Source organism: Euprymna scolopes, chromosome 36, assembly GCF_053919585.1.
Source record: "Euprymna scolopes isolate OS-2025 chromosome 36, ASM5391958v1, whole genome shotgun sequence".
NCBI classification, from domain to species: domain Eukaryota; kingdom Metazoa; phylum Mollusca; class Cephalopoda; order Sepiida; family Sepiolidae; genus Euprymna; species Euprymna scolopes.
Genome location: NC_136517.1, coordinates 36,476,867 through 36,488,920, shown reverse-complemented (window position 1 = coordinate 36,488,920; position 12,054 = coordinate 36,476,867). Strand labels below are relative to the sequence as shown.

The window sequence follows — 12,054 nt, the reverse complement described above, 5'->3', positions numbered from 1 at the left end:
ATTTCAGTCTAGCTCAAGGAATACCATTCACTATGAAATTAATATATGTGAACACAAGATAGTTTACATTAATAACACAACTCGACCTGTAACAATAACCTATTTATTTGCCTTCATACTAGGGTATGGTGTGATAGAGGGTCGGTGCGTAGGTTAGGAGCGGTACGACCAACGTGTACAAAGGAACTCAGAAATAACCTGAGAATCTCCCTGGCATTCTCTCACAAGTGAGAGCACCTCAGGTGACAGGCAAGAAACTAGTCACTCCCTCTTTTGAATGGGCTACCTTTTTGAGAGGATGGCATCTTACGACTGAACTATCAGAAATTTGATTATAAAGAAATGGAATGCGAGAACTAAAGGGCAAAATTGGGAGGAACAGGAGTTACGGGAATGTTTTGTTTTATTTTTTAATGGAAATCGCTCCAGACAAGGCGTTAAGCCACTTGATATAAGAAGCTAATAATGAAAGAAAAATGATTATCACAAAGACAGGAGATGCCTACTGACATTGGTTTTGAATTAAAAAAAAATACAAAGCTATCGGTATATAGAAAAACTGCGTTAGTCTTCATATTCTGTAAGTGGTGTTTATGATAAAGGGGAAAGACTTGTTTTCTGGTACAAATGTTGTTTTTGTTGTTTTTATGTGTAAATTTTCAATCCTCTTATAGTATTTATTCATTATCATTCAACTACCAATCAATCCATCTAATTAACCATTATCCTAGAATGGTGATAAGTAGTGACTCACTAGTAACTGTACAAAAAGAAAAAAAAAAGAAAAAGAGTTCTTTGTGAAATCAGTAAATGCGGTTCCCAGGCAACTTGAGAGGTTACTGATGCTGGTGCTCATTCTTAATAAAACCCTATGCCATACAATTATCTTATTTATCTTTTGTTAATATTATATTTCAGTAATTATATATATATATATATATATATATATATATATATACTGCGTGTCAAATTATTAACGAAATAACATTTTTTTACCAATTTCAGAAACTTACCGGTAGTTTTGTATCAAAAGCTTCGGAAACGTTGGCAATGCTAAGCTGCGCATACTTGAAATTTTTGTAATGTTCCGCGCAATGTAAACAACTTGCCACCGTAATTGCTGAATCCCCGGTATTTGAGGTGCGTCAAATTATTAACAAGGCAGTTTGTTTCATCAATAAAATGGGTCGTAAAGGTGGTTTGAGTAGTTCTGAAAAGAGTACTATTACAGAACAGCTACTACCCTCGAAATATCAAAAATGATGGGACGGTACCATCAAACTGTGAGGAACATTGTCAAGGACCCTACAAAGGTCTGATAAAGGTAAATATAGAGTTGTTTCATGCCGTTCTCTACTCCAAATTAAATGTGAAGTTGTTAAAACCCTGAGCAGACAAGTCAAGAAGTCTTTGACCAAGCTGGATTGAAGAATGTCTCAAAAAGTACTCTATGTCGCCTACTGAAAGAAGTGGCAAAGTTTGTTAAGTCTGTGACAAATCCTCCATGAAAGCAACATCACATGCAAAACCGATTGAAATGGGCAGAGGACAACATGAAAACGGATTTTTCCAAAGTTTTGTTCACGGATGAAGTGCGTGTCACCCTTGATGGCCCAGATGGCTGGAGCAAGGGATGGGTCCTAGATGGACGACATCATCATCAGCATTTAAGGCGTCAACAAGGTGGTGATGGGATAATGATTTGGGCTGGGATTATTGGAGATATTTTAGTTGACCTATGTAGAGTCCCAGAAGGCGTAAAAACGACGTCAAATGTTTACATAGCTTTTCTGAAGGAGCACTTTGAAACATGGCTGAAGAAACAAAGGTTGACGTTCAGAAAAAAACATTTTTATGCAGGATAATGCTCCCTCGCATGCAGCAAACAAAAGCGAAGAGCATTTGCAATAACTGGGGTTCTCTGGGCTACGGAAGATGGAGTGGCCTGCGAATTCACCAGATTTGAACCCAATTGAGAACCTCTGGAGTATAATGAAGCGACACCTCTATGCAAGTGGACACCAATTTAAGAGCAAAGATGTGTTATGGGATGCTCTTCAAGAGGTATCGCGAGGAATAACTGCTGACAAAATCACAAATTTGACTAATTCTGTGGACCAACGTCTTTTACGAGTTATTCATAAAAAAGGATCGCATATCCCCTACTAATTATGCTAACATAGAAACTGTTATGTAGTTATTGTGTTCTAAACATTTTTCCTAGTTCATTAAATGTTTGAGAATTATTTCAATAAACAAGTTATGAGTATATTGTATTTTTTCTCAACCTCGTTAATAACTTGACTGAAATCAATAGATATTCCTATCTTTTGCCATAGTTTAGCTAATACTGCTTTAAATACTTAAATTTTCTGACTGGAGTAACTGAATAGTATTGTAAGCACTTTCTCAAAGTTTCATGGATTGTTATTCACTCGTTTCTTAAATATTTAAAAAAATGTAAACTTGTTAATAATTTGATATGTAGTGCATATATATATATATATACACACACTTCTGTTTTTATGGCATAATTTTGGTCTGTTTCTTTTTTGAAAAAATGATCTCTCAAAATTATCAAAAACATTTTACAATCCCGGTTATATTTACTGATTTACAAGTCTGAGACTTTGAAAAAGAAAATAGATATACAAAGATTTATAATTTAAATGCAACCTTCGGTTGTCTTTTTTGTTTGTCACTTCACCATCTCGGTATCCTACATCAACTTCAACTTTCTTAAGCATTTATATATTTGTTTACTAACAACGCTTCAAGCAAACCAACTCGCCCTTATATATATATATATATATATATATATATACACACTAGACCATCCGTGACCCGTTGGGTCAGTATGTTATATTAGTTATGGAATTAATGCATGAGTGTGACACTTGTGACGTAAAGAAAATAGTTTTTTGTGACATACCAGAAACATTTCTATGAAAGTATATTAATAAATTGAAAGAAGAAAAAAAAATAAAGATTTTAATCACATCCTCTAGTTATAAAGGGCCGTATTAGTTCCATGGTTATTAATAGTGTAAGAGGGGGGATAACTGTCTAATTGGCTAATTAATTTTTTTATGTGTGTAAATTGCACAAATTGATCATCGAAATGGTTTTCGGTGTTGTTACATAAAAAAAATGATTCTCTTATAGTTTTGGGGCAAGATTGGAAATTATGTTTCAGAAATAACCAATTATTAAAAGTATTGATGGAAAGAACGTGTGTTTATGCAGCTATTGTACCGAATTTGGACGCCAGAAACGTACTATGATGTTGTATTTTAATGAAGGTTTTATGGGCGAAACGGTTAAGAGCGTAGATAAAAAAAGGTGTATTAAAAAACGGAGAAGAAAATGTAAAAAAAAAAAAAAAAAAAAAGGCGGTGGGTAAATCGCCGTTGTAAAATGCTCTTATGGTTGTCAACGGGTTAAAGTAGATTTATTTGTAAGAAAATAACTTAAACATAATACGGAAATGGACGATGTAAAAAAAAAAAAAAATGCAGAAAGTATTAACAATTGTTTATTTGGATAATTTAAACGCAAAAAAAAAAAAAAAAAAAAAAAGAAAACAAACAATGTGGACACTGAAAACGTACATATAAACTATAGCAATGGCCAACGACTCTTTATCTGAGAGTACATCTTTCAAACTCCTTGGCCTAACGTTCACAGGAAACATGAGTTGGAACAATTACATTGAAGGCATTGCCAGGGCCGCTGCAAGAAAGGTGGGCTCTCTCTATCGTACTAGACAACTACTAACACCCGAAAGTATCCTGTACCTTTATAAGGCCACCATTCGCCCATGTATGGAGTATTGCTGTCACATCTGGGCTGGTGCATCTGCTACTAGTCTCTCGCTCCTTGACAAGGTTCAAAAGAGAGTCGCAAACCTGATAGGCCCTGAACTGGCATCTAAGCTTCAGCCTCTGTCCCATCGACGAAATGTTGCATCCCTCTGCCTTTTCTACAAGTATTTTAGTGGTGAATGCTCTGACGAACTGCAATCACTTGTGTCCCCACGACGTGAGCACCCTCGACAAACCCGACAGGCTACTAAATCCCACCCCCACACTGTAGAGATCCCTAGATGTAAAAGATCTTTTTACTCCAATAGTTTCTTCCCCAGAACTGCTAGACTCTGGAATTCCATTCCAGGTCCCTGCTTCCCCAACAGTACTGACGTGCAGAAGTTCAAGTGTAACGTGAACCGACATCTTGCTGCCCAAATCCCTACATAGTACCCCAGTAGTTGTTGCCCCTGATAGTAGCCCCCTACACCAAAGTGGCAATTTGCCTTGTTTGGGGTGAAAATGTAATAAAATATATATATATATATATAATATATAATATAATATAATAAAAGTAACGCGTCACTTTATTCTCGACAACTATCCAATTTCTATAAAAACAAACGTGACAGATAGATATCTGTTTACTGGCAGGCAGTTTCCTTCCGTCTTGACAAACTATGGATACCCCACAGTAAGGGTGCCTGCATGTAGAATTTTTGTGGCAAGAGTTGCGCAATTTCCAACCACACCTCTCCCGAGTCGACATTATTGAATACGAGTGGCAAGTGAAGGTTCAGTACGACTGGAAACAATGCAAAGATAAGCCTAGAACCTATACAGCGCCTAGAATCACAGCTACTGATAGACATATTGCTTTAAAATTATATAATTTTACATAGATAATATTTATATTTTATATTGAATAAAGTTCAGTTTCATTATTAATCGAATTTGGTTCCTTTCTTTTCTAACATGTTTTAATGCTCTTTTTAAAAATACCGTCATATAGTATCAACAGTAACAGTTCGACAAATCTTACCTACATTGCCTGCAGGCATTTTTCAGTTAACAGGCCTTCTATATCTCGGTGACTAGAATTCCCAAATTGTCACCCATCTGGTACTAGCCAGGCTTAACGTTGTTTACTAGCTTCAAGCAAACTTCATTTCTTTTTATACACACACACACATTATATATATAAGAACAAGTAGTTAATAAAACATGTTAAGGAACACTTTGAAAAAGAGTTAAAAACATATTCAATTTTAAAAAGGAAGCACAAAATAAGTGGATAGTCCTTAATCCGCGGAGTTTCGAAGAAATACTTTCCTTTTCATCAGAGGGTAGGATTTAGCAAACTGCAGGATCAGATTTTGCTTGCAAAAGTATTTGATGAAACTACAAGTAAGTCATAGATCTTACTTGGTAACAAAAAGTGAAGCATATGGAATAGGGCGAAGAAAAGGGTGATTTCACGTGAATGGATAGTCTGGTGAAAGGTAAAGTATCCAATAACGGTAAAATCCAAAAATCAAAATCTAAAAAAAAGTTGGTTAAGTTTCCATTTACACAAGTAAAATCCAAGGGAATCGCGTAATTGGAAGATGGTTCAAAGTAATCCAAAAGGCAGAAATCTGTGGAATAATTCACAAATGGGGAAAGGAAAAGGGAACAAGTTTAAATAATATTATTAAAAGGAAGATAAGATGTGCGTAGAAAAAAGAATTTAAAGCGACTATATATATGAGAGAGATACCACAATAGAAAAGAAGAGATTTTTCACTTTGTTCTCTACAACTATCCAATTCACATATAAACAAACGTAATGCGAAGAATAAATAAATTTTTAGTTAATTATCAGTTTGTTCAAACTGCGGATGGAGCATTCTACCAGATGCCAAACACCCCTCCCCCATCTCACATGGCTATATTCCAACTGAGAATTTTTTAGGATTCTGACCGTCCCTCTAAGCGTAATTGTTTGAATCTCTCTTGCGCTTGGTTCACTGGGTATATTTGTCCAAGTAGTTTTTCCAATCATTTTTCATGAGTCAAGTTGATCCTATAATTACTGAAATGATTAGATCTTCAAGATTTCAGGGGGGTTTTTTCATGTCATATATAAGACCTTAGTATTTCCTTATCTCCCCATCCCCCCTCCAGCTCTGCCTAACCCAGCATCATTGGGAGGACCCAACTTCTAAGATTGATTCTTTCTCTTTCTTATATCACTACATCAGGGGTAATAGCTTTGTTTTCAAGATACTTAGCTGTAGGTATTGCATAGTTTAGTGGATGGTGTATGATTTATTTCCAACTGTTCTTTCTGGTAAACATGTTCCCAGAACTGGCTGCTGCATTAGATATTCAACTATTTACGGATCGTCCAGTGGAGATATTTACACACATTGTGTCGCATCATATGGTAGCTGTCCCCAACTGAACCTTACAGCTGGATGTCAGGTAGCTCACCTTCTCTACTTCTGTATGGCAGAACCTGCACTTTGCGTAATTGCCGAAACCATTCATCTTTTTAAAAGCATTGGTCATCAAACTTCGGCCTTGGGCAGCCATTATAACCCTCTCCTGATCAGAGTGGAGTGATCCTCTTTTTAGCCAGAGAGCCTTCTTTATCTATATAGTGCAGAGTAAATTCACCCAGAAAATACTTGGCACACCGTTGGTTGGCCTATTCTTCAAGTTCTTTGCAATGGAAATTCTTATTAATTTAAAGTGCACGGTCACATTGTGCCTTTAATGTATAAGGAGCTCCAATTTTTGGTGATTTTAGCATTTTAGGGTAAATAATAAATTAAACTTTCTATCAGAAAAATATTGTCTGTATTTTCAGGGGGGAGGTGTAATAACATGTTTAAGAAGTTACGACCTTTCCAGTCGAGTTAGGGTTAGTGGTAAAAATATTTATAGAACCTCTTTCCGAATTAAAAATGGCCTCGAAATGAGAATCATTTTATGTTAAATTTATATACTGAACTGAACTCTCAAACTAAATTCTAAAATAATGTTTTTGTTTTTTCTTCTTTCTGGGGAGTTTTCAGAGTGTTTATACATCATTCTTGCCGAAAATATTTTTTGCATAACCTCACATGGTTAGTTGCCATGACCACTACATTGGATCTATTGTTGGATATAGATACATGATGTACATTTGAAGGTGGAGGTGTGCGCACATGCACATTCTGGATGGAGTTCCCGTTTACAATGCCTCCCCATGGGACAGAGTTAGACAACAAGGGCGTTTTTTAACGTCAAGAAAAGGAACAAAAATAAGAATTGTCTCAGTCGGGAAGGATTTCTCCTCTACTGAGAGAGAACAAGAAATTAAAATGCAGCATCTGAAGAACAGATACTACACTTTGATCTTGGCCCGAAGGTCAAGTTGGTCCCATAAAAATGACCGGAATTGTAATTTAAACGAAAACAAAGAACTGTTTACATTCCAAGGTCAATAAGTTATGAATTGCACAATGCAAAATAGGTAATAATGTAATGTCTTGATGTTTACAATTCCGGGAATGTCAATTTTTGACTATAGAAGATAAAAATAAATGATAGAAAACGGAGAGAGCAAACACAGTGGCGAGCGTGATTTCACGTCTTGACACCTCTTCATCAGCAAGCCACACACCAACCAACACTTTACAACTAACGTCTCTCTCTTTGACAATGAACTAGAAGCTTGATTTTACTTTGAAATTCGTCTCTGTGCTGATTTTGAGAATAGTGACAAAAGTATGTATATATTATATAAATTATATATACGCTCAACAACACTATATGTGCTACTCTGTTGTTAAAACAAAATGGAGACGCTTATGAGCGATGACTGCATACATGCAATGCAAATTACTGTTACTAGAAAAATGTATTTCTTCTTCATTATCCAACATCAAGACTCATCCGTATTATTTAAATTATTCAGCAGTCATGGAGGAGTTCTTGGTTTCCTCCATCTTTCCTGGGCAACACGGGGACAAGAGTCCCTCTAATAAATAAATAATCTTATTTTTATTGCTGCTAAAAACGAAATACAATAAATAAGGATGAATGCAGGCTTTATGTTTAAAAATGACCGCCTGAGAACCATGGTCAACAAAACTAGTTCTGGTCGCTGTAGGATAAACTCGAATTGGGTTTCGAAAGGACATCATCAAGCTTATCAAGAAAAGAACAATGAACTGGTTTCGCCACATCATCAAAAGTGGTCTTGAAAGCAATGTTACCGCTCATTCAAACGAGAACTTCACGATAAAAGACCTCATGACATGTCTCCAAACTGTTGAAGTGATCATATCCACAACGATGTAGAGCTTCCTTTGCCAATGATGGTTTGATTTGGTTATTTTATTTGACAGCATGTCAACATTTTTCAGTTTATTTAACACTGATTCCACTACTTTTGAAAAAAAAAGTTTTATGCTTCGAGTTATGTATATATTCAAATATTTATTCAATGTGTTTGGTTTGGTTGTTTTGTTTTACGGTATATCAACCTTCCTGGGTTATTTGATGCCAAATCCAGTAATTTTGAAAAAAGAGATTTGATGCTTTTCCAGTGTTCCTTTCAGTTATATTTGTAGCTCAACTGATTTGACTGCTAAATTCAATAATGGGTAGTTTTTCACCCACAAGTATTGCATTAACATCTACTTCTTTCGAAGAGGTTGTACACGTAAAAAGCAATCTTTATTCTGCATTCACAAACAAACTTTAAATATTTGCATTCAGAGGATGCATGTATTCGCTAACAACAACAAAAGAGGTAAAAAAAAAAATGTGTAAACAAAAATACCTAGGAATCCTCACATTTTTGAAATTCCAAAAATTGTTCTCAATAATAGTGCACACGCCTTTCTTTAATTTGTACCACTCTCTCTCTCTCTCTTATATCCCTTCTGCACACTTTCCAGAATACACGCACGCACGCACACACGCACATTTTTGACGTTTACATTATTTTCAAATGTTTCAAATAGACAAGTAACAATAAATAACACGTATATACAAAAGTATTAGATGCTTACAGCTATTTCAAGGCAATTTTTATTTTCAGTGCAACATTTAATTTTATTTAAATTTCCACCAAAAATAAAACAAACAAAATTACAAGAACAGATCTAATGTCAAAAACCTCAGTAAAATGTTAAATTATTTCTAAATCAAAGAGCATATTTTTAACCCAGGAAGGAAATAAAAACGCATGTGAAAATCTAATATATAAGTATTATTATTTCATACATCCATATAAGAGTTTATGAGATATATTTTATGCATCGATCTTCAATATTTACTTCAACAGCGCTCAATAAGCGAGTAGTAGATTATGAGAAGATATATGGCAATTAAGCTTCACAGAATTTTCTGCGTTTTCATCCCTGTAAGAACTCCATTAGCTTGAGTTCTTATGAAGATGAAACACGGATAACTCTGTGTAGCTTAATTGCCATAATTTCCAAAATCAACATATTCCTTCTTTGAAAATTCCGAGATTTAAATAACTCCGAATCCGCATGGAATTTCAAATGGAACCGTTTATTTAACCCATGAGAGTAGCATGCTCTTGCTCCATCAGCCATGACTGGGTAGAATTCCTTTTTGTGTATTTTGAGTGCTGCCTGCACTAAAGATTGAACCTTCAACTTCCAGAAAAGTATGTAGCTTTACAACTAAATTTTACAAAGTACTTTATCCATAACGCCACGAATCCTTGTGAACCACGTTTGATTCCCAATTTTGACAGAAAAATGACCAAGTTTAAAAAGATACACCTGAAGATGGTCGTAGGTTACATCAACTGAAACATGAACATAACGCTCAAGATGAGAACAGTAGTCCAAAGAATCCAAGTAATATGAATAATCAATCCTCATCTCAAAACTTCAGATACCTTAGTATATATGTATTGCTAGCATGACTGTCATGCTAACAAACTAAAGGCAGGACAAGCTCTAATCTTCCTGTAAGACATTCACAGCAAGATCTTGTCTTTCTACCATAACTGCAAAGAGCATTTCTTTCTTTCTCTGTGTACCTAACATTAAACGAATTTTCCATGAACAGAGTTTATTTCCAAGGACTTTCCATCCATAGAACACGTTAGCAAAGGGACTACTACTTCCCTGCAGGCTACAACATGATCGTTTTCGAATCTAATGTAAACAAATACTCGTCATTATTTTCATTTCTTATCATTCAACTGATGGTCTATTCATTTCAGTAACCTTCATCCTCGAGTGGTTTCCAGCCTTAATATGTGGTAACTCATTAGTAAAAAACATTAGCAATTACCATATAGACTGCAGAATGTGCCAAAGGTTAGAATCATACAAAGGAGCTTCAGTTCAGTGGACACATAAAAACAATATAGCTATATGCAATCAAAATGAGTCTTGGATGCTGTCTAAAGTTATTATAATTTTGTTTTTATTTATTTTGTTGTTCTCATTTCTCACAATGCTTCAAGCAAACTACAAAATCCTCCTCCTCGTGTGTGTGTGTGTGTGTGTGTGTGTGTGTGTGTGTGTGTGTGTGTGTGTGTGTGTGTGTGTGTGTGTGTGCTTGCATAAGCATGAAACATTAGTGTCAGTAAAAATTATTGCAAAGCCAAGGTTGGTTTTGTTGACTGGATTAAAGTTATGCTACCAGTAGTAAGTATCACTTCATGCACTGATGATTGCATAAGTATAAAAATTATTAAGATTAAAAAATATTTAAAAAATACAGTGTGTGTATTGAGCCAGCAATTTTTCATTCAAACAAACATTGTTAAAAATAACAAAGAGTTTCTGTTTAATTATACGAGTTTATTTTTTTTTTTAGATTTTTTCCTACGATCTTTTTGAGTGAAAATTAAAAAAATAAAAAATTAATATAAGTTCCATACAAATGTTTTCGATTTTCATCTGGTGAAAAAAGCAAATAAACAAGAAAACTCGAAAAAAGAAATAATTTTGAAAAGCAGCCGCAAGGCAAACGTTTGTAGACAAACACCAGTAGAAGGCCCTCAGACTATTTAGGGGAAACGTTAAATTCCGGGTGTCAGAATTAGCGCCGCAGGATTAAATTGTCAACAAACTCACCTCGCAGCTACTTTTGAGATTCTTTTTTTTTTTTTTTTTTTTTTTTTTTCTTCAGCCTTCGTGTTTCCAATTTTCTTTGGAACTTGTTTTTTCGAGAAAGAATCGAAAACGTTCATGACACATGATATTTTTTTTTCTTTTTACACACACACACACACACACACACACACACACACACACACACACACACACACACACACACACACACAAATAAAAAAAAAGATGAGGAAATATGAAAAAGGTATAATTGGGTTTGTATTACTGTACACATAGATTCGAAAAAGTTGTCAAAAAACAAATATATAACAAATAAATGTTAAAGGCAAGATAAAGTACTTTTCTACCTAACTGGATATATTTTTCGTGTTTTTATTCAATGTAACATGTTTATTCAGCTCGAAAAACATACAGTGTTTACCGATGTATTGGAAAATTCAAAATGGCGCCCGATTCTCTCGTTAACACGGTAAGTTTGGGAAAAGGTGCTTTAAATATAAAACTAAACAAAATACTGTTAGAAATTCGTTCAATATATGTTACCGTGACATAGGTTAACATATATTCGGTGGGTTTTTAATAGTATTTTTGTCTAGTTTATTATTTATAACACCTTTTCCCAAACTTACCGTGTTAAAAAGAGAGTTGGGCGCCATCTTGAATTTTCCAATACATCGGTAAACACTGTATGTTTTTGGGGCTGAATAACCATGTTACATTGACTAAAAACACGAAAAATATATCTAGTTTGGTAGAAAAGTAACTTATCTTACCTTTGATAACATTTATTTGTTATATATTTGTTTTTTGACAACTTTTTCGAATCTATGTGTACAGTAATACAAACCCGGTATAATCAAATAGTTCTGTTAGTTTTATTTATGTTATATATATGTAATTTCAAGGTCATGGGGTGTATAAAGCATAAAACGATGTTGTTGAGGTTTAATAATATTTGGATATTTCAAAGAGGTCTTCCGTTTTTGGTCACAAAAATGTAGCGAAATAAAGAAAGATGTTGGAAAAACTGGAAACTTGTTTTTTGGACTGCGTTCACTCTTTGCAAAACTTTAACAGTTTGGGAAATAGGAATGTTGTATTTTTTGTTTGTCCGTTTAATTTTTTTTTAAATTTTGAACGCATAAGCG

General features: G+C 34.6%; 1 protein-coding gene across 2 annotated transcripts in view; it reads right to left on the bottom strand.

Moving 5' to 3' along the window:
* Positions 1–12,054, bottom strand: part of LOC145260413 (uncharacterized) — a 317,452-nt gene that overhangs the window by 177,305 nt on the left and 128,093 nt on the right. The window lies entirely within an intron of this gene.